Raw genomic sequence first — 26401 nt, forward strand, 5'->3', positions numbered from 1 at the left:
TGCGGTGTCCATAGTCATAAAAGAGTTGGAGAGATTCGAGGTAATCTCCCTCGCATCGGCTTCTGAGAGGCCAGGAATTCGTGGTCGAAACCTTCCTTGACTTTGGTTGCTGCGAGACGCGCTCCCATGCGAAGGTAGCCCCCTTCGACGCTCACTCGATTGATCGGCTTCCTGCCGGCGCCGGTCGAGGTCAGCTTGTTTTTTTGCTAACCGAGCTCGATTTTTGTCTAAAATAGCGTGATACGTGTTGAGGGTTCCTACCGAAGCTCCAACAGGAATCGGAGTGCTATTGGCTATGGCATTGCGAGCAATCTCCCACTCTTCCCCGGTGATAGTGTAAGCGCTATCGTCATTGCTGGCGCTAGTTTCGACGTTGCGACACCCACCACGGTTAACCCGAGGAGTGTGCTCGCCTTTAGAGAGTTCATCTCCTGTGATAGGATTGATGATAGCATAAATTTGGTGATGGGCCGCCTTCCAGGTGGTTGCCCTGGTGATATTGGCGATACTTTTTTCATCAGATGAGTACCTAGCGCTGCAGACGAAAGGTGTATCTTCCGAGCCCAGTCCATGCCTAGTGTCGCAGTTGAGGTAGTAGTACGATGTTAGATCTGATGATCCAGAATCGTCAGATCCAACGAACATAGATGACGTGGATCGGCGCGGTGATATTGATGGCAAAGATGTTGGAGTCAGCGCAACCGATAGATCAACCGTGAACGGAGATGAAGCAGTTGATGCAGCAGTCGATGAAGTCGCGGTTCTTGATGCACTGGGTGCGAATGGATCGGGAAGCCGAAGGATGCCTCCAGAGTCGACGCGGTAATGAACGCTCCCGATCGTCATGTCCATCCCGCCGCTCAGGCCTGAGAAAGCCGAACGCGACGCGTCGCTGTGCGAAGTAAACTCGAAGGACCCGAAACGAATCGAGTTCCCCGAGCTTGGCGATGAAGGAGCCGACGATGATGTCGGCGATGCCGGTGAAGATGTAGCCGATGTTATCGAAGCAGCCGATGCAGTACCTTGTACCAGCTGGGTTCCCACAGACGGCGCCAATTGTCGATGGTGCTCCCCGGCAATGCTCACCATTAGGGGCTTAGGGTTGACAGAATCCTGCAGGCTAGCACGAGACATCGGATACCAAACAAACGGGGAGAGAGATTTACCCAGGTTCGGGGCCCTCGATGAGGTAAAACCCTTACTTCCTACTTGTCTGCTCTTGATTATTGAATATGTTGGGTTACAATGGGGTAGCCGATAGGCTGTTGTTGGTCGACTCGCCGAGAGGCAAGGATTCTAAGTTTCTAGCACTAACTTACGGTGGTTCTACGTATCGATTATCTGTGTCCTCGGCAGGCTCTCTCCTGGCCCTTATATTGTAGGCCAGGTCCCGAGAGTCCTGTCCGAGTTCTACTAAGTTACATAGAGATCTACTCTAGCCTTTCCTTTGACGATGTCTTCTTGCCTTGTTCATCAAGAATCCGTCTTCGGGTAAGTCTCCTTTACTGGAACCGACGTATAGGCCCAGCTTGGTTATTGGGTGATCTTTATGGGCCCCTGGTTGGGCCGCAGGAGGTAGACCAATGTCGGGTACCCGAAGGGTAATGCCCACATCACCGATGCTATCTACTAGAATGCTCAAGGCTGCAACTGGACCAATTCGGAGTCTACATGACGGTATTCTAACTATGGAGAAGCGGCGTCTCGCTGAGAAAGATCAGACATACTCGGTTTTCGTGGCCAAGGTGACAGGGAGCAAGGGCTTCGTCGATAGCACCGTCGGGCATATGATCTTCCTACGGTTCGATGACATCTTCGATATGCTAAACCTTAATCTGCTGCACTACAACTTCGTTCGCCTATATTCGCTCAGTATGGCGATGCGGATCATTAGAGACAAGACCCCAGACATCCTGATAGTCGACCCCTTCTACATGTGTACCAGCCTCTTGGGCAGCGCTGAAGACCGGCATGTTGCGACTACATACCTCCAAGACGTCATTTTGGTGAACCCGGGGAAGGATAACATCCTCGTGCCTTACTTTCCCGAGTAAGTCATCCACTCACCACCGTAACATATGATTTCTTAGATTTCGATCCTTCTTTTTTTCCAACATTCCGTGTTTTGTGCAGAGATAAACACTGCACACTCATCTCCATCAACCCGAAATATTCCATGGCCACGTATTTCGACTCAGACAGTAAGTCGAAGAAGGTCTATACAAATATCAAGAAAGTTCTGGATGATGCTCTCACCGGCTACGCCAAATCTGGATGCACCTTCGAGAGGGCAATACGGAGGTACGACAAGCATGTGTTCACCCACGTAACGAAATTCCCATGCGTCAAGCGGCCGCCTGGCAGTCAGAAGGATGCCTAATACACCCTCCACCACATGCGGGCGTTCGTACGAGACCAACATGAGCTTACGCTAACAGATCATCTCAAACCGTGGGCCGCACGCTTGTCGGCAATCCAGGACGCCAACATCAGACAAGACTTCTTTTGCATCCATTCGGAGTTTGCAAAAATCATCTATCAAGATGTCCTTAGAAGCACGGGGGAGTTCTACAACGACTATCAATAGTCTAACAGTGAAATAGAAACAATGCTACAAATGCACTATGACGACAGCCACCCATTCATGACCATGAAGAAAGGCGGCTGCTTCATCCACGCTCCGGCCCCTGAGCCGAGTCGAAAGTCTTGATTCTTGCCTAGCTATGTAGTTCTGAACTATCGACGAGCTTGTGTTGTAAACTTTATCCCTACATGAACTTGCATGTCTCTTTAGTTTCGACAATGGTTGAACTTATATGTAATTGATGCTATATTACTAGTCGTGCTATGTTGTAAACTTTATCCCTACATGAACTTATATGTATCTTTAGTTTCGACAATCGTTTTGCGCATTTGATTTGGTCTTGTCTTTCTCGTTTTGTTTTGTGTGTGTCTCTATATGAGGCCGCTTTTGTATTTGCACCTGCCGATGAGCAAAATGTTTGGTCACTACTACACGTGATCCCAGGGTGGTGTCGGTGAGCCTGGTGTGATACGCACAAATACAAATATCTTGTGGATCCTACTTGGCTCACCGGTACCACCCTGGGGTGTGTGTGTGTCCAATGAAAGTATGAGTTATGTTATTGACTTGATCTTTCTAATTGGCGCGCATTTAATCTATGAATTTGCTACTGATGTTTCATAGGTCTTGTGCATAGAGATGCCGTCGTATGTTGTGTACAAGGGCAGGGTTCCTGGAGTCTAAGACGACTGGGAGGAGTGTCGGAGACAGGTTCACCGTTTCAGCGGTAACAGTTACAAAGGGTACACCACTAGAGCGGAGGCAGAAGACAGATATGCGCGCTATCTAGCGGGAGAGAGGAGGGAGCGCAGGAGGAACCGGATGAAGACCAGTTTCATCGCGATGATGCTCATCGTGACTGCAGCTCTCTTCTATGTGATGGTAGTTAAGAAGATCAACTTTGTAACATGACGACAACTTTGCTACTCGATCTCAAGACCTTAAACTTGTCTAATATTTGAACTTTGTTCACTGTTTCGAATTTGGAGACTAATGTGATGAACTATGACCAGTGAGATCATCTTATTACCGATACGATCAATTTTGTCTACTTATACTGTATTGCAAACTGCATATGCTGTGTTGTATTTCTATAACCTGTACAAATACCATAAAAGTAAATAAAAATTAATTATTCAAATTAATATTAGTGGCGCATCAAATAAATTACTAGTGGCGCACCATCCTCTACTACCAGTGGCGCACCACGAACCACTACCAGTGGCGCACCTAATGGTAGTGCGCCACTTCTAACCCTTATCAGTGGCGTGTTAGTAGTGGCGCACGGTGAAGACGGCGCCCACGTCCCCAAGCTACCCTAGGTGTCCTGTTTTCGTTGATAATCGCAGAACTACCCAAACACGCTACATTATTTTGGAAAATTCAAAATGCTCGGTTTTGTCAAAACTGTGGTATCTTGTGCCTAAGGGATAAAATACTGTAGTTTTACAATACGTTGCTTTTTTAAATACTTTACTACCAAACATAGCCTAAACTTTCATCTGAACATTCGTTTTCGTAGCGTTGTTTGAGTTGGATGTGTCAGCATCACAAGGTGTGAGGATCAGATTATCTGAGTTCCCACAACGATCTGTTAACTAAAGGCTGTGCACTTCTAACTCAACTCAACAAATTCAGAGAGTTCAGAGCTTGTCTGGGCTTGACCAGAGATTTAGAAAAGACAACAGAGTGGTCTGTTAACCAAGTGAAGAGCGCAGATTTCTCTGTTAACCAAGGGAGGAGTGCGGTTCTAGCTCAACGTGAAAGTTCATAGGCCTTACTCAGATCTAGAAAAACATCAGCCAACACAGGTATAAACTTCAACGCTGCGTGCATGATGCATCCACGTAAACAAATACAGTAATCATACTACTCCCTCCGGTTCATATTAATGGAATCAATTTTTTTTAGATTCGCATGCATCTAGTCTTAATGGACTCAACTTTGTCTAGATTCGCATGTATCTTGTCTTAACTAGATGTATGCGAATCTAGACAAAGCTAAGTCCATTAATATGGACCGGAGGGAGTAGTTGTTTCACAAATGCGCTGACATGTTTACAGCACTAGTACGTCTTAAGCTAGAGGTTTCAGATGCACAGTGAAAAACATTGCTAGGCGTCCCTTCAATTGATTGTTCTCAACACAATTACAAACAGTGCACACCATTTTTCTCACAAGGACTCCGATGACACTGCATATATAGAGAGAGCCTGAATCATATATACACAGCCAGCCATTGAATTCAGACACTGTATGAGGTAGATGGCATTATGCGGGCAAATCAGTTTTGTGCTTCTTTCATGTTAAGCTTGGACGGAGTGATTGCAGAGCTTGATCCAAGTTTCCGGAGATTTGTGAATTTTTCTGCTCTGAAAGCTAGTTTCTCTCCAACATAAGAGTCCCAATAAAGATGAAGGTGCATGAGCTTGGGAAGTGCCCCTAGTATGTTTAGGCTGTCATCTCCTTCCGTCAGATTGGTACGCATTAACTGGATCTTTACCAAATGTACCAGATCGCCAACCCAACCAGGCATCTCCCCAAGACCACCAGCCAACTTCAGCGTCCTCAAGAGAGGGGGGGCAGAGGAAATTGAACGCAAGAACTTGAGGGATGCCCCGCTTCTCCTAAAATAAAGATCCACACAGATTTTAAGAGAGCGGAGGGAAGTGAGCTTCTCAATGGATGCACAAAGAATCTCCCACTTTTGCTGACTTGCCCCTACTGCTACACTTAACTTTCTTAGCTTTATAAGCTCCCCGAGCTCTTTAACTGCTTTTCTACTAGTTCGCTCAATATCAACAACTTCTAGTATCTCTAACTTCTTTAGATTGCTGATCCCTTTGGGCACTCTCACACCTTCAGAATATGACAAACGGCCAGTCCAGGCCATGTGTACCATCATCATAATGTCGGGACGATCATCAGGATCAATTAAAGGAGTGTACATAATAGAGGAAAGTAACCAGAAATAAGGATAACTTATATACAAATTAGCATCTGTGCTTTCTTTGCTACAACGGAGGCTACGAAGGCTTGTCAGTTTAGTAATCTCAGTTGGTAGTGATGCCACAAAACTCGTTCCTATGTCCAATGTTTGCAACCCTTGTAGTTTCCCAATGGATCTTGGGAGTTTATAAACATATGATTGTCCATTGGGCTCGATGCTGAAATATTTCAAATGACGCAACATCCCTATGGAATTGATATCTTTTTGTGTGATGTCAAACTTGGCATCGCACAAATCCAAGACTCTAAGCATCTTGAAGTCGGGTGAACAAACTGAAGGTGCTGGCTTCATGGGTCTCTCACCAAACACAGTAAATGATCGGACATGGTTCCAATTCAAGCTTTTATCCCCCCAAATCAGCCATGAAATCAGCTCCGTCGGCATCCGCTATACCGCTTAGCATCTTATCCTGTATTGCCTGTCCAAAGCCATAAAATATGAATCCTAGTTAGATGATGGAACCATTCAGTACACAGATGTGGAGGTCAGTGCTTTAGCAAAGGAAAATGAGGAATAATAGTAGGAGGGAACGTATGTTATCTCCTTGATTTTCATGTCAAGTTATAGTCATAACAGCAGAACAATAAAATCATGATTTTCAGCAAGTCAAAAATGCAATGGCTGCAAGTTATAGTCATAACATCACTTGTTAGTTTCATCAGGCACTTTACCAAACGGAACCAGAAGGACAGTTTACACATTTCAGTGGGAAAAATACATAAGCAAGGAGCTATGCATGAAAGAAACAGAGCTTGTCGTATTCATCTAACTGAGCAAGCATTATCATCAAAGATGAGTGTCAAAGAGGAGTGTCAATGCATTCATTGCAATATTCACAGGAAGGCTTGGTTAAACTGCAACATCAGCACAAAGCAACATGGAAGAGAACACCTACATCTAGATACCTTAACTCTCACTGACAGTAAAAATGATAACATGGAAGCAGTGGAAATGAGTTACACAACATACCTTAACTCTCACTGAAAAGCAGATTGTAAATGAACATGTTCATCAAGGCTCCACTTGTGTCTCATTTCTCTCCACTCTGGAATGTTATGAAAGTAAATCTTGCGTCCTCGAGAGACAGTATTTCAAAACACAAAGCCTAACTCATACCTGAAATTAGTACTAGCCCTGAGCGTTTCATCTTCATTATCCAGATCTGCGAGGTTGACATGTTTTACCAACTAATACTGGCCTGCAACATAACATACTAGAATAAGAAAAGCAAATAAGAAAAATGCAAAAGCAGCAAGAAATGGTGCGAAGATTAATTAACTGTAATTTTGCAACATAGTTTACTTGTGTTTCTGTCAGCGAGATTAGCGAAAAAATGGGGCCAATTATGACAGAACCAGTACCAGTTCGCTGAGTTCAGAAAAGCTAGCTCCGCTTCACAGTCATATGTCTGAGAATCAGAGGACTCCATATGAGCCTGAATTCATACAGTTGTTTTTGGGCTCCGAACAATAATACCAACAAGCTGTTTAGGTTAGACATACAGAGTTCTTGATGATTAGTTGTTTGTTCTGTACCTTCGGTGACCAAATTATGCGGGGTAAGTGGAAACTACTACAGCTATGTCAAGCGTCCTAAGTGGACTGGAGCTTGTAGACCTAGTGGATCTGTTATACTGTGTTCTACCTTTCATTCCAGTCGCTTTTTGCAACAGAGAGTTTGCACACGGCACATTCAGAAATAAAAAAAATAAAAAATCAATGTAGCAAACACAGGAGCTGGGTTCAAGATGTTTCGGCGTTCTCTCACATCGATTTTCTGGGTAGTGTTTTGACAGACGTAATAAGTACTTTGGTGAGGTCTGAAAGTGGGAAGAAACGGTCCAGTAGACAGGGATATCTATTCAGATTAACTGTAGTGAGAACAATAGATATTTATGTAAGCATTGACAGAAAACATAGAACCGGGGAATGTATCACTCTACAGAAAAAAAGAGCATTGACCTGTCAGAGATAGATCACATGTTGATTATCCTTTGGAAAGCTATTCCCGTGACCTCAACTTTCCCCTGGTAACACCATTTCTGCTATTGAGGACTTTAACTTGTTTCACCCATTCAAAGTGGTTAAAGAACTGAGCAGTCCAGTTTTGCACTGAAATTTTGATTATGTGCGCTTGTGCAGTCGCATAGCTTGCGGTTCCACTGCGCTAAATAACACTATCTGAATATTCTCATGGACTCTGAAGCCTGAAATATTCAGCTACCGCATCGGTGTCAGGTTCATTCCATCATGATTCTTGACTGGTATGTACAGAATACAATACATCCCCACTCCAAAACCTATAAGCATAAGCTTGAACTGATGTACAAATGTGAACAAGTCATATGAACAAGCTTCCCTATAAGCATAAGCTTGGGTTATGCAGGGACTACGGTTGCAAAAAACTAAAGACTAGAACATACTTGGCATATGAACAAGTCAAACATTTAACAATGTACCCATGGCTGCAGCGAGAAATCTTACAATCACTTTCAGTGAGCTTCAATCTGAATCTAGTCAATATAGTTATAAACAATGTCTATTACATTCAAATGCCCTAGCCGACCATAGTGAATGCCTAAATTGGTAGAACCGACAGTTGCAGGAAGAAGAGTAGATACAGCAAGATCTCGTGGGGTACCTTGGAGACGAACCAGTCGTGTTGTTGCAGCAATGTAGGAGATGGGGCGTCGGCAAGGGCTTGGGGAAGAGCTCGCCGCTGTCGGGGAGGCCACGAGTCGAGGACGAGCAAGGGGGGAGCTTGGGGACGGCGCGGAGGTCATACCGCGGCCGGACGACGAGGTGCGACGGCGACGGCAGCGCGGAGAGCCGGGTCGCTGAGAGGTTCACTTGAAATTTTAATGCAGAGCAAAAAGTGGAAGACTCATTCGTCGTCACCGTAGATCATCTTCGCTGTTGGAGACAAGAAAAACAAGAGAAGAGAGATGGATTGTAAGTTATATATAATATAATTAACATTAATCGATCGATGGCTACTGCTACTGAAGGGAAGTGAAATTAGCGGACCTGTCGCTCCCCGTCGGCACCTGTGAGCTCTCTCCCGCTGTTGCTTCTTCTGCTTGTACCGCAGTAGTGGATCCTTGGAGGACGACAGCATCCTGGTCGTGGTGGGTCCAGCCATGCTTGAGCCGCATAATAGGATGGTTCGGGTGTGTGTCCACTTCACGCTGCAGCAGAGTAAGCCTCGCCACTGTAGCCTCGAAACCAAGTGAAATTTCCTTCAGTCTTGGAAGGTGTTTGATACCAGTAATCCCCGATTCTAGCTTACAACCACTGATTTCAATCTTTTCCAAGTGGGGCGAGGTGCCCACCTCAAATATCAACTCGCTCAGTTTCTCCAGCCAGAAAATAACAAGTTTCTGGAGATTTGTGAATTTTTCTGCTATGAAAGCTAGTTTCTCTCCAACATAAGATTCCCAATGAAGATGAAGGTTCATGAGCTTGGGCAGTGCCCCTAGTATGTTTAGGCTTTTATCTCCTTCCGTCAGATTGGTACGCATTAACTCAATCTTTACCAAATGTACCAGATCGTCAATCCAGCTAGGCATCTCCCCAAGACCACCAACCAACTTCAGCGTCCTCAGAAGAGGGGGGATAGAGGAAATTGAATGCAAGCACTTGAGGGATGCACGGCTTCTCCAAGAATAATCATCCAAGCTAATATTAAGAGAGCGGAGGGAAGTGAGCTTCTCAATGGATGCACATACTATCTTGCTCTTTTTCTGACTTGCCCCTAGTGTCACACTTAACTTTCTTAGCTTTATAAGCTTTCCGAGCTCTTTAACTGCTTTTCTACTAGTTCGCTCAATGTCCACAACTTCTAGTATCTCCAACTCCTTTAGATTGCTGATCCCTTTGGGCACTCTCACACCTTGAGAATTTGTCAAACGGCCAGTCCAGGCCATGTGTAACATCGTCATAATCAGCAGACGATAATCAAGATCAACTAAAGGAGTGTGCATAACAGGCACGATAATTGAGGAAAGTAACCACACAGAAGGATAAATTATGTACAAATTATATTCCATGCTTTCTTTGCTACAACGGAGGCTACGAAGGCTTGTCAGTTTAGTGATCTCAGTTGGTAGTGATGCCACAAAACTCCTCCCTATGTCCAATGTTTGCAACCCTTGTAGCTTCCCAATGGATCTTGGGAGTTTATAAACATATGATTGTCCATTAGGCTCGATCCTGACATATTTCAAATGACGCAACATCCCTATGGAATTGATATCTTTTTGTGTGATGTCAAACTTGGCAACGCACAAATCCAAGACTCTAAGCATCTTGAAGTCGGGTGAACAAACTGAAGGTGCTGGCTTCATGGGTCTCTCACCAAACACAGTAAATGATCGGACATGGTTCCAATCCAAGCCTTTATCTGGGCACCAACTGCCTTGGTATGCTACATGACGGAAGTTATCCCCTGCTATGCTACTTGCATTATCCCATGTGGAGCATGCAAATTTTTCTTCTCTAGCAATCGAGATCATGACATCGCGAACGATATCATGAACTTGACAGGCCTTTACAGTCCCTTCTATGTTCACTTTTGATGGCTGGATCATACTTCTGTTGATTAGATCCTTAAAGTAACTATTCCCAATATCCTCAACACTCACTCCATCCCTAGAAATAACAAACCCCTCGATCGGCTATCCATCTTTCTACCAGACGTCTCCTTTTGATTTCAAAATCTTCGGGGAATATGCTTATATACAGAAAGCATGACTTGAGATGAGAAGGCAAGTGGTGGTAGCTAAGAGTAACCATCCTCCTCATTGCTTCAAGGCTTCGGTTAGTTTCTAGCTCCGAGGGGATTTGGTCATAAATACTTCCCCACTCACGAACCATTCTAGTGGCAAGCATGCCTCCAATTGTGAGTATAGCTAGGGGTAACCGCCCAGATTTTTTTACGATCTTATTAACCATTTCCTTCATCTGATCATTTTTCATGTCTTCCTCACTTTTCCTAGTACTCTTTAGTAGCAACTTTATCGCATCATTTGTTTCTATGGGTTCGTGGTGGTAGATATGTGGTCTAGAAGATTCGAAAGTACACTCCTCAGCTAAACCAACATTCCGTGTTGTTACCACTATCCGGCTACCTTTGTTGTTACTGCTAGGTAAAGCAATACTTTTGATCCATTTCCAATCATCTAAATTCCATAAATCATCAAGAACAACAAAGTACCTCTTATCAAGTAGCTCTTTTCTGAGGTATTCCGCGAGGCTATCTTCTCGCACTACATTCGCTTCAAGTAGCTTCTTCAATGCCTGACCGCCAAGAAGTTTCTTGATCATACCTTTAAGAAGATCCATCCTGACAAATGACTGCGAGACAGTGACCCAAGCACAACATGAAAAGTTTTTCATACTTTCATAAACTTTCCTTGTAAGAGTGGTCTTACCCAAACCACCCATGCCGACCACACATACTACCTGAGCAAGGCCATTTCTAGCATGGACATCTAGAAGCTTTATCAACTCTTCTTTCGGCTTGGAAAACCCCACAAGTTCAGTTTCATCGATGTTACTACCTGACTGGTTGCGAATGTCTTCCATGCAAGAATCCCTCTCTTCAATGGCTCTGGCGAGGACTTGGTTCTTGTCAATCAGGTTGTAGCGTGTGTTTCTGTAGCTCACTTCTTCAACTCTTGATTTGAGATCACGGATCTGCATGGCGATTCGATGTCTATCTTTGAGCTTTCTCAGCTGCCGTGACAAGCTTTGACTCGCTACGTGCACCATGAATTCACCAAGGCAATCTTCAATATTGTAGGACAGGTCTCTCACCTGCTTCGCCCACACCTTGAGTAGCAGGTCTTTCTCCTTCATTGCTTCAGCAGCCACCAGGAATGCCTGCATAGTCTCTAACTCATCTTTGATGAACCTGCCAAAGATCACCAAAAAGAAACTTACAAAACGCATGGTTCCATTCCTGCAGCCTAAGACATCCAACGGTACATGCGAAATAATTCATGCAGCCTCACGAGCAGAGTTGAGAAAAACATTATTTTCTATTACAAACAAAATATAGCGCCAACAATAGGGACTTGGGTTTGTAATAGAAGAAAAGGAGATGTAAGAGGCTAGGGAAGATGCACGGCCTGGTCAAAGAAGTTCATTCAAACATACCAGATATCCTTGCGCACGCCCATGAGAAGGCTCATCTCGTCCGCGGCGGCAGAGGCTGCCTTGCTGAGGGCGCCGCCCACCATGGACCTGGCCATGCTCAACACCGTATCTGCCATCTCCCTTCGGCCGGTTCAAATTCTCTCGCAAGAATTGCTAGACGTGTGTGTTGACCACTAGCGACTTGCTACTCGGAGCACAGAGGGAGCAAGATTGCAGTCTAACTACGGTTTGTCAAGATTGAACCGAAGGAGCAAGATTGTCAAGTTTTCTGTGCTACAAACAGGCAAGTATGTTGTGCTCTTATAGCGAAACCTCTGTGCTTTTTCCCATTTCTAATAACGATAGAAAGGGATCTATTTCGTCAGCTTGTGACGGCTTGGAAGCCCATGTCAGTATGACAGGTAGCTTAGACCAAACGGTAACATGCATTGCTCATATGGACTAGCTAATGTCAGCTAGCTAAAGTGGTTTTCCACTTTGCAGTTTCTTAACATAATCCGTACGTGAGGTCGACTCTAACCACAATGATTGATGCCCAACATGACAAAAATAATTAACTTCACGCAGATGGGTGAGCGCAACAAGCCAAGCATCTCAATTTTTTTTTAAAAATACTATCAAGTGGGTGGACTGCTAGATGGCTTCTGGTGGGCATCAAACTTAGACTGCTCATAGCGGGGTAACATAGGTGGTAACATCATACATCTCAAGGTATTTTGGTGACATGGCATGATAATAAAAGAAGAAAGAGGGTGAGGTGGTAACTAGTTATGTTACCATAACATCACAAATCTCAAAGCAATATGAGTCTACAACATAATTAATAACACATTGCATGAAACCACATCTAAGTTACTACCCACTATGGAGATAGTAACTTAGACTAGTAACATGATATATGTTACTAGACTAAGTTAGTCTCCACTATGGGCAGCCTTAGTGAACTGGTAGCTCATCTTTCGATGGCCATCAATTGCCGGCGAGGTCTATCTTATTGGTATCGCGATAAGTAAAATTGATTTGGATTTTTGTTCCAGTAAAACAAACGCCAGAGTTGTCAGCATAAGTAGCCAATCTGCTAGGAATTGCAATTCCGGAGGGCCAATTTGCTAGGGCCAACAAAGTTAATAAGAGTATTTCCACTCGGCCCTCTCAAAGGCCCTCAAACAGTTTTGCGGGCGCGCCGGACCTAAAATTTAGTCCAGTCGCCCCCATAGCCCGTTTTTTTGCCAGCACTAGCCGTTTTCAAACAGATGAGCCCATCTATATTTCTGTCGTCACTAGTCCGATAGCTCCTTAACAAACCTACCTAACCCTCCCGCACCCGCGCCGGGTGGCCCCCAGCGGCTCCCCTTCTCCCCTTCCCTTGGGCGCCTCCCTCCCGCCGCCGCCGCCTGAGGCGCCGCCGGGCAAAGCCCTTGAGGCGTGGCGGTGGCGGCGGACTTCCTCGATCGCGACAGGCGTGGGGGAGTGGTTTCGCGTCGCTGGCGGCGGTGATCCGCATCGGCCTGGTCGATGGTGGTGCCATGGAGCGGCGGCAACCAGATATCCTCGATGATCTCCATCGCTTGGCAGGCGGCAGCGGTGGTTCGGGTTCGATCTGGGCCCTGATGGGCTCGGTAGGGCTGCGTTCATCCTGCTGCGTCGACAACGATGCCGGCTACGTGCAGGATTCTGGGCTTGTTCCGAGGCACGAGGACGCCATGGGCAACTGCCCTGGGCATGGTGGTGGCGGCCTCCTTCTTCGCCGGAGGTGGTCGCCTGGCTGCTGGGGTGGCGGATCATGAGATCCGTCTACTCCGGCGATGAAGATCTAGTCGAGGACGAGCTAGCGGTGAAGCGGGCACCAGTGAAAACCGCGCCTTGATATCGTTCTTGGCGGATGATGGCGGCGGCTATTGTTATCGTTTCCTTGCGAATGCATCATCTTTGCTGGCCTCTCCACTTACTCTTGCCAAGTTCGGGACTAGCAGCTGTCGGTGAAAACCGTGCCACGATTGGCGGGCGATGGCGACGTTAAGCGTCGTTTCCTTCTTGAATGCATCGTCTTCGCAGTCTGCGGCTACTCACTCGTGCTGCTCCGGGGGAAACCCTAGATCCGGGTCTCCCGGATCGGATGATGACGACGCTTCCTGCGTCGTTCTACCTCTTGGGGCATCATTTTTGGAGCAGCGGCTAGATGGAGGTGGATCTTGGTGGAGTGGTGTTCATCTACCACGTTGACGTTGATGATTCTCGGCGGCGTGGAGCTGCAGGGTATCGAAGACGGGCACGGATGTAAGGGTATTTTACCCTTATCCATTATTTTGGTAACAATGACACCGTGCTAGTGTGTTTGGACTAATACATGTTTACAAGATGCTTCCCAGGTATTAGCCAAGGAGGTATAATGGTATATCAATGGAACAAGAAGGCAATGGGAGACCCCCCCACTTCGACGAAAATTATCAAGGATTTTCCTGGGCAAATCCGGTCTCTGGCCCGGTCAGACCGGGCTCCAGACCGGTTGCCCCGGTTGCCGACCGGCCCCAGCGCTTGTGCCATCCGGGCGAATTCCAGTAAGGGTGGGCGAGCTCCCGGTCTACGTCCGGTCGCCAGCCCGGTTTGGACCAGCCCATCCGGTCCCTGGCCCGGTCGGACCGGGTTCCAGACCGGCTGCCCCGGCGCCCAACCGGCCTTTGCTCAGAAGCTCGTCCGGTCAAGACCCGGTCCCATCTCCGGTTGGAAACCGGCCGGTCCGGTCACCAGCCCGGTCTGACCGGCCTGTGCGCCGGCCTGGCCGGCGCCAAATCCGGTCGACCGGGTTCCTCGAGGAATCTGATGACATGGCAAGTGGGCAACGGCCAGATTTCGAAGTACACTATAAATAGGCCTTCTCCTACCTCTGAAAAGGCAGGCAACACAATACAAATTGTTCTTGAGCTCTCTCTCACATACTCCATTGTTAGAAACACCAAAAGCCTCAGATCTCTCTCCTCCTCCACCCAAACTCAAATCCCTCCGGGGAAACGATAGAGGAGGACCCGATCTACTGTTCTACCAAGCCAAATCTCATTCCCCCTTGTATTCATCAAGAAGCTTGCTCTCTAGGGTTCCTTGGAAACCCTAGGTGGGCAAGAGTGGTCCGGAAGCATCCGGGCTGTGGATTTGCTCCTGACAAGATTGTGAAGGTTTGGAGGCTACCTCAAAGTCTACCACAAGTGAGTGAGCTATTCCTTCGTGGGATAGGCTCCGGAGAATAGGGTGAGCCTTCGTGGCGTGGGGAATCCTTCGTGGGACCTCCACCCCTCCAAACGTGACGTACCTTCTTGCAAAGGAAGGGAACACGGGAATAAACCCTCGTCTCCGCGTGCTATCGGTTATCTCTAACCGAACTCCTTACTTGTGATATAACTGCCTGTGAGAGCCTTCGTGCTTGAGTTACTTGTATCCTCATATAGGTTGCTTCACTTAGTTTGCATTAGGCTCATCGTTATATTCCGCAAAGCCTAATATTGCAAAGAAAGAATTAAAACTTGTAGAAACCTATTCACCCCCCCCCCCTCTAGGTTTACCATCTCTGAACTTTCAATTGGTATCAGAGCCTGGACTCTTTTTAAGGGCCTCACAGCCTTAAGAGTGAGATGGATAAACTATTCGAGGGTCTGGATGAAGATTCTAACCTTTCGGTTAAAGAGATGAAATCCAGATTCTTGGCATATGAGGCCGAGAAAAAGAAAAAGGAGGATGAAGTCCAAAGCCAAATGGCACAAATGACTGCCATGCTTAAGAGCCTGACTAGTGGAACCTCTAGTGGGACTTCGGTTCCTCCGGAAGCTTTCCATCAAGTCAATCATGACTATCCCAAGAACACTTCACCCATGCCTCATATAAACCATAGTGGGAATGTTCCCCATTTTGATGGAACTCACTTTCCTTTTTGGAAATCTTCTATGGAATCTCATATTCGCAGCTGCAGTGTGGAGCTATGGGAGATCATTGTTGATGGATACCGGAAGCCACAAGATCCCATTCGGTTGACCTCCACCGAGTTCTACAACCGTCAACTCAATGCCTCCGCACGTGACAAGATTAGGAGTGGCATCAACCGCAAGCTCCTTGATCAAGTCAATGACATTGACTCCGCTAAAGAGTTGTGGGATCGGATCGTAGTACTCCAAGAGGGAACCGATTTGATCCAATCATCTCTTTACGAGTCCGCAAAGCAAGAGGCCACTATGTTCATGATTAGAGAAGGAGAATCCGTGGCCGATGCCTATGCAAGGCTTGGTGCCCTTAGAGTGAAGGTCAATGACAAGGTATCAACTTGTCAATGCCTATGGATTGTAGGCTAGGGTTTAGTTGGAAGTAGAGGGTAAGTAGATCTCGAAGGTTTCAGCCGAAAAGTACTCGACGATTATGAAAACTAGGGTTTGCAGACAATGATTCGATTGATTCTTCGTCCCTCGACCCCCCCTTTATATAGGAGGTGGAGCCGAGGGATTCGTGCTATACAAGTTTACAGAGTCCGGGACGGTTTCTAACTCATCCCGCCAGATTACAAACAACACTTCCTATTACAACTCTTTCCTTAGTAAATCTTGGGCTCCCGAATCTTCTTATTCTTCGGGTATTGGGCCTCCAGTAAACCCCGGGTACCATCTTCGGCAGGCCCTTTTGGGATGCCTATGTCAGTAGCCCCCGAGATTTTGCTTGAATCGTAGAGTCAGGGAAAATCTCCACTGTTTATTCTTACTCGAAAGCTTTAACTTTTTTATATTTCTTTACATAAAATTCTATATTGCACAGGGATACTGGTAGTTGGGGCTAGTTCATCTGACGGATCAGGTACTAGTTAACTGCTCTAGTGGCAATCCGCAAAAACCTACTTCAAAATCACGTCCCTGGACATGATCTCGGGATACTGGTGTAAACTTCGACAGGTGCCGCTTAAGGTCTTACCATTCTGTCGAGTCCCAGTCAAACTTATCGGGTACCTAACGCGTCCGTTAGGATTTTTCTTCGTATCTTTTGATACGGATAAAGGTAGCAGAGCGCAGTCTTTGGCGATGCCACGCCCAGCAGAACGGATCTGGGGTCTTACCTTCGCAATTTTGCGGCATTCAGAAATTGATCGCAACTTCGGCGTTCTGAGAATATATTGTCGAGTGCTTTTCCGGCTGTTGGAATGGCACATTTTATCGAGTCAATTTTGACTTATATTGTTCTCCCGATGGGAGTATATGTAGAGTTAATTATAACTCGAAATATACTCTCTTGCTTTTCTATCTTTTATTTTTGAACTTCATCGGGTACGCGAACAGCGTTCCCGATGGGAGTAGCCCCCGAGGCTACAACCAAGAGCTTGTGCTTGGTTGTAGGCTCGACATTTTAGTCCACCTTGTCGCTATATTGTCGTTATTTCCCAATATGATTTCTCTCTTCTTTTTTTATCTCTCGGGTGCGCGAACAGCGCTCCCGATGGGAGTAGCCCCCGAGGCTACAGCCAAGGACTTGTGCTTGGTTGTAGGCTCCCGCAATTTCTATATTGCCATACTCGAAATTTTACTTTTTATCGAAGTAGCCCCCGAGCGTTTGGGCAAAAACTTGTATTTGATCAAAGGCTCCCGAAGTATTTAATAATTCCTCCTGTCGCCAATCTTCTTTTATTTTTCTTGTCGACATTCTTCATCTCTGTTTATAATCTTGATTTTTCTGCCTTGTGGGTCCATTGTTTCCATCATGTTGACACGTCGTGCAAGTGGGGGACACATGTCGAGGAACTGCAGAAAAAACTCGAGGATGCTACCGCTGCCTTGGATGAGCACAAAGCTGCGCAAGCTTCTCGTGAAGAAGGAATCCTCAAGCGCCTGAAAACTCAGAGTCGCCACACTTTCAGTAATTTTGCTGACCCCTTCTCTTTTTATGAGAATCGTTGTTTCCTGTCTTTTCACTAATTGCTTTGTTTCCTTGACAGCCCAAACAAACCAGGATTTTGATCTGACGAATCCTGTCAATGACCCTGTCCTTGACGCACTTTCATACATGGAGCTTCATGGATCCGAGATCCGTGAAGGTGTGTCGAATGCTAGCGCAGTGTTGTCGGCATTGTTCCCCTACTTCTTCCCGAAGAAAGAGGAGCCTGCGACTTTCCTCAACCTTGCCAAGATGTTCAATACACCGGAAGACCTTGGACTGAAGCTGCGCCAAGAAAATATGAAGGTTGCTGTCGAAAGCACTGTCGCTTTGGTTGCTGACAGTCAACAGGCTGTTGATTGGACGAAAGTTGGCGGCACCGAGCAGATAGAGCAATCAAGATGGAGGTCGTTGATTAAGGCAGCCAAGCCCAACACGAAGAAGATCTTGGCCTATCTCGGGATCAAGCCAGCGTCGACTCCTAGCTCATCAAGGCCGGAGGTCTAGTTGCATGCCTCTTTATTTTTCTTTCTATGTTTCTTTTGCTCTTGTCGCCAAAGTAGCCATTTGGCGACACGACTTCCCTAGCTCCGCTGTAATGCCTTTGTAATTATTCCGAGAGATCAATGAAAACTCTATCTTTGCTTGTTGTTTGATGTTGTCTTGTTTAAATTTCAGTTGATATTTGATAACTATACTCCATCTTCCGCTCCTTCCGATGTTTCGCCTTCTTCTTCTCGCGCGAGGAGAACTTTTGCTGATACTGCACTTGTCGACGATACCTTGTCGCAAGAACTGGATGAGCTTTGACAGCAGCTTCAGTATGCGAAGAAGCAAACACTTGTGATAATGGAGCAATCTCGTAAGTCATCTGAAGCCGAAAAAGTTGCTCTTCAGCAAGCTCGCGAGGCCGTGGCTGCTAAAGAAATTGCTGCTTCCGAGGCTGAAAAGGCAACCACTCGAGAGAATTTCATGCTCGAATTAATGAATGAAGCCAGTGCAGATATGTCGGGTATGCTTGCTTCATCCTCCGATATCTTTCATCCTCATGCTGTGTCTCTTAAAGGTTTCCCCTTCATTGTTTTGATAGGTTCCTTTACTGATGCTGCTGCCGAGGAAGAGAGGGTAAATGCTAGGATGAACCTCCTTGTTAACCTTTCCCTGGACCATGGTTCTTTGTTTTGGGCTACCCCAGAGAGGACTCGTCAAATTGTCAGATTCCAAGATCGCACCTCTCAAACTCGCGATTTCCTTGACTTCTGTACCAAGACCTTGTCCATGGTTTACAACTCCATGTTTCCTCGGAACGTCCAACCAAAAACTCTTCCTGAATTGATGGAAAGGTTCAAGGATGCTCGCAGTATCCATGATTTTGTCAGAGCTCAACTAGTAGCTGGCGCCAGAATTGCTCTTATCATGCTCCAGATCTGCCACTCGAAGCTTGACCTTACCCAGGTTGTCGAGAAGGTTCATCAAAAGGTAAGACGTCGGAGAGTTGGTGTTGACAGGATTAACACGAAGGTTACGCCCATAGCCGAAGAAATGATTGAGGACCTGCTTCGGATGGATGCCGACTTTTTTGCCGATGGCCATTATGCCGATTTTCTTGGTGCTGCTCCTGAGGAAAACAGAGTTACTCTTGATGACATACTGAATCAAGACTAGTTATTTTCTTCTTGTAGATATTTCTGCTTTGTAATTCATGACTATATTGTAAAGCAATTATATTTCTCTGTTTGTCCAGCCCCCGAGTGTTTCGGTGACTCTTTACTATATTTGTATATTTGCGAGGCTTTGAACCAAGGCGAATATGAGCCCCCGAGCTTTTTATTGAGTACTATTTTGTATTTTTATTGACTCACGAGGTATTTGAATACCAAGGCAAGGTTTTTCTTTTGTCGATGAACTATATTGGAATTCGTCGGGGCGAAGACTTTGGTCATGTCGATAAAGAAGAAAAGTTATATTGTCACTATCTTTATTATATTGCAGCACCGCGAGCCCGCCTCATTAAAAACCTTCTCCGGCCCCACTCGGTGCCCCGAAAAAGGAAAAGAGTGCGTCTGAAAACTCGCGGGCGTTTCAGTACATTGAAGTTTTACAAGGACTATATTTCGACTCTAGGCGTAGAACCGCCTAAGTTGCGCCACGTTCCAGGGGTTTGGCTCCTCCACCCCTGTCTTCTTGTCCTTTATCCTGTATGCTCCTCCTCCGATTACTTCCGTGACGATGTAAGGGCCAAGCCACGGTGACTCAAGTTTTTCATGACTTTTTTGCGTGAGCCGAAGAACTAAGTCGCCCACATGAAAAGATCTTGGCCGCAAACGTCGACTATGATAATTCTTCAAGTCCTGTTGATATTTGGTTACCCGAGATAATACTTCATCTCGAGCTTCATCAAGTGCGTCGACGTCGTCCTCTAACGCTCTTCTCGATGTTTCTTCAGCATATTCAGCGACACGTGGAGAATTGTGCTCTATCTCGATTGGTAGTACTGCTTCTGCTCCATGAACCAGAAAAAACGGAGTTTCCTGCGTTGCTGTGTTTGGTGTTGTTCGGATGCTCCATAACACGCTTGGTAGTTCTTCTGGCCAGGTATGTCGAGCTTTTTCCAGTGGTCCTAACAAGCGCTTCTTGATGCCATTGCAGATGATACCATTGGCTTTCTCGACTTGCCCATTGGTTTGAGGATGTGCTACTGACGCAAAGTTCAGCTTGATACCCACCTCTTCGCAATAATCTTTGAATTCATGGGATGTGAAGTTACTGCCGTTGTCTGTGACGATGCTATGGGGCACTCCAAATCTGAAGACGAGGCCTTTTACGAATTTTACTGCGGATGCTCCATCTGGTGAATTTATCGGCTTCGCTTCTATCCACTTTGTAAACTTATCGACAGCTACTAGCATGTACTCCTTTCCTCCTGGCCAAGATTTGTGTAACTTACCCACCATATCAAGTCCCCATTGAGCAAAGGGCCATGACAATGGTATTGGTGCTAGCTCTGCTGCTGGAGAGTGAGGTTTTGCGGCAAACCTTTGACACGCGTCGCAAGTTCTTACTATGTCCTTAGCGTCCTCGATTGCTGTCAACCAGTAGAATCCTGCCCGAAAAACCTTGGCTGCGATAGCTCGACTACTTGCGTGGTGGCCACATATTCCTTCGTGTACATCCTTCAGAATTATTCTTCCTTCTTCGGGTGTGACGCATCTTTGCAAGATGCCTGAAATACTTCGCTTATACAGTTCTCCCTTGACCACCGTAAAAGCTTTAGAGCGTCGAATTACTCGCCTTGACTCAACTGGATCGTCGGGTATTTCTTTCCTCAGGATGTATGATATGTACGGCTGCATCCACGGTATCTGTATCACCATGACCAGGTCCTGATCTTCTTCTTCGTCCTCTTGCTTTTCCTTGGTAGCCCCCGAGGGTTTCTTCTCCTTCTTTTTTGATTTTGTCGACTTAGTGGATCTCTCTGTTATTTCTTCCCAGAATACACCTGACGGGACTGCAAGGCATTGCGACCCGATGTTTGCAAGGACATCGGCTTCGTCGTTGCTCAATCTGCTAATATGATTTACTTCGCATCCATCGAACAACTTCTCGAGTTCGTTGTATACCTCCTTATATGCCATCATGCTATCATTGACTGCGTCACATTGGTTCATAACTTGCTGTGCCACCAGCTGTGAGTCACCAAAGATTTTTAGTCGAGTTGCACCGCAGGCTTTCGCCATCTTCATCCCGTGTATGAGAGCCTCATATTCTGCTTCATTGTTAGATGCGTTAGGGAACGTCATCCGAAGGATGTACTTCAACTTGTCGCCTTCAGGTGATATGAGTACTACTCCTGCGCCAGCCCCTTCGAGTCTCTTGGACCCATCAAAGTTCATGGTCCAGGTTCTCGATAAGTCTGGGGGTCCTGTGTTTTGCAATTCCATCCACTCTGCGATGAAGTCCGGCAGAACTTGCGACTTGATTGCTTTTCTTTTTTCATACGTGATGTCCCGAGGGGAAAGTTCTATTCCCCAAAGGGAGACACGACCCGTAGCTTCTGGGTTGTTCAATATATTTGACAAAGGAGCTTCATTGACCACTACGATCGGATGTGCCGAAAAATAGTGGCGCAATTTTCGTGCTGTCGTGAACACTCCATATGCTATCTTTTGGTACTGAGGATACCTTTGTTTTGAAGGCGATAAAACTTCGCTTACGAAGTATACTGGCCTCTGTACACCGTGGAGTTTTCCTTCTTCTTCCCTTTCGACAACTAGCACCGTGCTCACCACTTGGGGCGTAGCTGCGATATACAGCAGGAGGGGTTCCCTTTCTTTTGGTGCCACCAAAATTGGTGGTGTCGAAATTGTGCGCTTCAAATCCTCGAAAGCTCTGTCGGCTTCTTCGTTCCACTGGAATTTATCTCCTTGTTTTATCAAGGCGTAGAACGGCAGCGCTTTTTCACCCAGCCTGGCGACGAATCTGCTCAAAGCTGCAACTCGCAGTTAGCTGTTGTATTTCTTTCAACTTTGTTGGCTTCCTCATTGTTACGATAGCTTGTATTTTATCGGGATTGGCTTCGATCCCTCTTGCTGAAACTAGAAACCCCAGAAGTTCTCCTGCTGGGACGCCGAAAGAACACTTCGTCGGGTTCAGTTTGAGACAGAACTTATCAAGGTTGTCGAAGGTTTCCTTGAGATCCTCGATCAGCGTTGCCCCCTTTTTTGATGTTATGACGACATCATCAATGTATACTTGCACGTTCTTCCCAATCTGTGTCGCCAAACACTTCTGCATCATCCTCTGATATGTTGCTCCCGCATTTTTTAGACCAAAGGGCATTGTTCTGTAGCAAAACACGCCGTAAGGTGTAATAAACGCGGTCTTTACTTCATCTTCTTCTTTCAATCTGATCTGGTTATAACCAGAATATGCATCCATGAAGGAAAGACGTTCACATCCAGCCGTGGAGTCGATAATTTGATCGATCCTCGGGAGGGGAAAGTGATCCTTTGGACAATGTTTATTGAGACACGTAAAGTCGACGCACATGCGAAGGACCTTAGTGTTTTTCTTCGGCACCAGCACGGGATTTGCTACCCATGTGGCTTCTGTGAATATCTCTTTGATAAATCCAGCTTCTTGTAGTCGATTGATTTCTGACAGCATGGCTTTGCGGTTTGGTTCCGAAAAACGCCGCAAAGGTTGTTTAATTGGTCTCGCTAGTGGATCCAAGTTTAGGTGGTGCTCGGCAAGTTCCCTGGGTACTCCTGGCATGTCAGCTGGACACCATGCGAAGATTTTCCAGTGCTCACGGAGGAACTCGACGAGCGCGCTTTCCTATGCGATATCCATGTCGTTTGCGATAGATGTCGTCTTTTTTGGGTCTGTCGGGTGAATCTGCACCTCTTTTGAATTTTTCTCGGTACTGAAAGTTGATTCTTTGTTTGGCCTTCCAACGTCTGGCAGTACGTCGTAATCAGTCATGCTTTTTGACGCCAAGTACTCAGCTTGCATCCCGAAAGTTTCTGACAGCCGGTGAAAATCCTTGTCGCATTTATCGGCTAAGGCAAAGCTTCCTTTGACTGTGATTGGTCCCTTTGGCCCAGGCAACCTCCACAACAGGTATGTATAGTGTGGCACCGCCATAAATCTAGCATATGCTGGTCGTCCCAACAGAGCGTGGTACTGCGACGGAAAATCCACGACTTCAAATTCGAGCCTCTCGATTCTATAATTTTCTCGGGTCCCAAACTGAACGTCGAGATTGATCTTTCCCAGTGGATAACTTGGTTTCTCCGGTGTGATGCCGTGGAACCTTGTGTCTGTTGGTTTCAAGTTTGCTAAGGATATGTTCATCTTCCTCAGTGTATCTGCATACATAAGGTTTAAGCTGCTGCCGCCGTCTATGAACACTCGAGAGACATCAAATCCCGCGATAATCGCCGCAGAATAAGTGCTGACTGCCCTGGTCGAGGAACTTGCTGCGGATGATCTGCTATTGTGAAGCCGATATCTTGTCCTGACCAATTGAGGTACTCAACTGTTGGTGGAGGCATTTTTTCTGCCATAAACACCTGTCGCGAGATTACTTTCTGAGCTCTATTGGACGGCCTTCCCTTCTGAATCATCGACACTGCTCCATTGGAATTAGGATCAACATAAGGTGGTGGTGCAGGTGCTGCCGCTATTCTGAGCTGATGCCGATTGTCGTCTGTAATCGCGGGAGGAGGCGGCAAGTGAATCTCGCTTCTGGGTTCTCGGGGATTTCTCTGTGCTGCCCGCGCATTAGCGTTCTCTGCATACCGCAACATTGCTTGAAAATTTCGACAGTCTTTCTGCAAGTGCCCTGACTGTCTTTTACCGTTACTGTCGAGGAAAAAATGCATCTGGCACGGTCCGTTCATCATTTCTTCAGGGGACACGAAAGGCCTTGGGAATCTAGGCCCGCTATTTTGCCTGTTGCGTGAATCATCCCTGTTATCACCTCGCTGTTCATTGCTTCTCTGGTAATCATCTCTGTTGCTTCCTCCTGTATTTGTCCGAAAACCTGCCGAAATTTGTCCTGGAGCGTCGTAGTTCTGGTACTGTCGAGGAAATCTTCGCCTCGGTTGATAGTTTCGACCACGGTCCTCCTCTGGCGACCTGTGCCGTTTGTTATGGACAGCGTCTTCTCCATCTGCCCATTTATTTGCTATCTCCATTAACGCGGATACTGTCTTTGGATTGGTCCTTCCCAAATCTTCGACAAAATCTCCACGCCTGACTCCTGCGACAAACGCATCTATTGCTCTCTCGTCAGATATATTTTCTGCCGAGTTTTTGATGATATTCCACCTTTGGATGTACTTTCTCATTGGCTCATCTGGCTTTTGTCGACATGCTCTCAACTCTTCTAACGACGCGGGTTTTTTGCACGTGGATCTGAAGTTCTTGACGAACACGTCCTCGAAACTTTCCCAGCTGTCGATAGATCCTGGAGTGAGTTTCTTTATCCACGATCGTGCGGCTCCACTCAAATGCACCTGAATGCTCTGCATGGCTGTTGCCCTGGTTCCTCCCGTGAGCTTCACTGTCTCCAGATAGTCGACTAACCAATCCTCTGGATCTTGAAGGCCGTCGAACTTTTTGAAATTGTCGGGTAGCTTGAATCCTGAAGGGACTCGAGTTTTTCGGACTCTCCTTGTGAAGCATGGCAAGCCGCACATATCTTCGTCGTTAAGCTCCGGAGATTGCCGATGATCCCTTCTGCTTTGTCGTGCTCTGTCGACTCTTGCTTGTGCTGCCGTATCTCTTGCTCCACTTGGTCCTTCAGGGCTGCCGCCGTTGTCGCCGCAGGTCGTGGACTATTTTGCCTTGTCGTTCCTTCGGGAGGCGTTGTAACGAACGCTGTCCCCATAGCTCCAACTCCTGCTATCGCCATATTGTATAGTGTTTCCCTTGGATCACCTGGAGGTGGTTTAGACGCGAGGATAAAAGCTTGTGTCGCCATATACCCAGCTTCTGGTGTCTTAGGGATAATGTTTCCTCTTGTGTCTATCGACATAAAGGACATGTCGAGGTTTTGAACCAAGTGCTCTCTTTCTGCTTCGGGTATGTGTTGTAACCTTGATCTTCCTCTATTCCGAGCCTCCCTGTGGCTATCACCCGAAGTTCTAGATTGTCGACTCAGATCTGCCCTTCTCCCCGCCGGATGCGTGCTGCTTCCTTTCTCCTGTTCAATTCAGCTGTCTGTTTTTCCAATTCCCTCGCAGCTCGTGCGAGCCTATATTGATATGCTTGCAATTCCTCTGGTGTGGCCGTGGTAGCCATTGGTTCTGTACCGTTCATAGCTCTCGCGGCTCTGTCCCACGCTGCTTGTGAAAGTTGAACTCTATCTCGCGGCTCTGGCCCGACGTATTTGTTGCCCAGGCCTTGTCGCAGATTGGAGGGATCGACGTATGGATTTCCCGCATCGTCGAAAGCCTCAGATGTCTCCTCTTGATCTTCAATGGCGTAAATCTGATGATACTTTGTACTCAGATCTACGTTGGGTTTGGTGACATCATCGTTGAGATTGATGAAGACCTTGCCCACTGTGAGAGATTTGTCGATGAAGTCGTAACTGTCGACATCGCTTGAGCCATCGCTTATATATGAGTCCGCAGATGACTCAAACGACATGTCGTTGAAGATCTTGGCGAGTTTCTCTCTTGCTCTGGTGCTGACGTAGCGTGTCGCCGAGGTTTCTTCTTCTCCTGACTCGGTTGACGATGCATAGTTTGAAAAATCGGAATCGACCACCGACGATCCCGACGAAATCGGAATCTCGACACGATACGATCCTTCCTTCTCGACGCGAAAGTGAAACCTTCCGAACGTCATCTCCATGGGCTCCGCCAGATACGCATATGCATCCAAACGGGAGGGTGGGTGAGGAACAAAATCGACAAGACCAGCAGCGATCTGTTTACCTCGATCCATTGTGTTGCTTGCGGTTGACGATGTCGAAGATCTTGAGCGTGCCATCGAGATCAGATCCTTACGCCTCTAGTTCCCACAGACGGCGCCAATTGACAAGGTATCAACTTGTCAATGCCTATGGATTGTAGGCTAGGGTTTAGTTGGAAGTAGAGGGTAAGTAGATCTCGAAGGTTTCAGCCGAAAAGTACTCGACGATTATGAAAACTAGGGTTTGCAGACAATGATTCGATTGATTCTTCGTCCCTCGACCCCCCCTTTATATAGGAGGTGGAGCCGAGGGATTCGTGCTATACAA

The 26401-nt window shown here is 46.6% G+C and overlaps 1 pseudogene; it reads right to left on the minus strand.

The window, feature by feature from the left end:
- Positions 1–6559: 6559 nt before the first annotated feature.
- Positions 6560–12060, minus strand: LOC127309038 (disease resistance protein RPM1-like; annotated as a pseudogene).
- Positions 12061–26401: the final 14341 nt, after the last annotated feature.

Source organism: Lolium perenne, chromosome 6 (assembly GCF_019359855.2).
Source record: "Lolium perenne isolate Kyuss_39 chromosome 6, Kyuss_2.0, whole genome shotgun sequence".
NCBI lineage: Eukaryota > Viridiplantae > Streptophyta > Magnoliopsida > Poales > Poaceae > Lolium > Lolium perenne.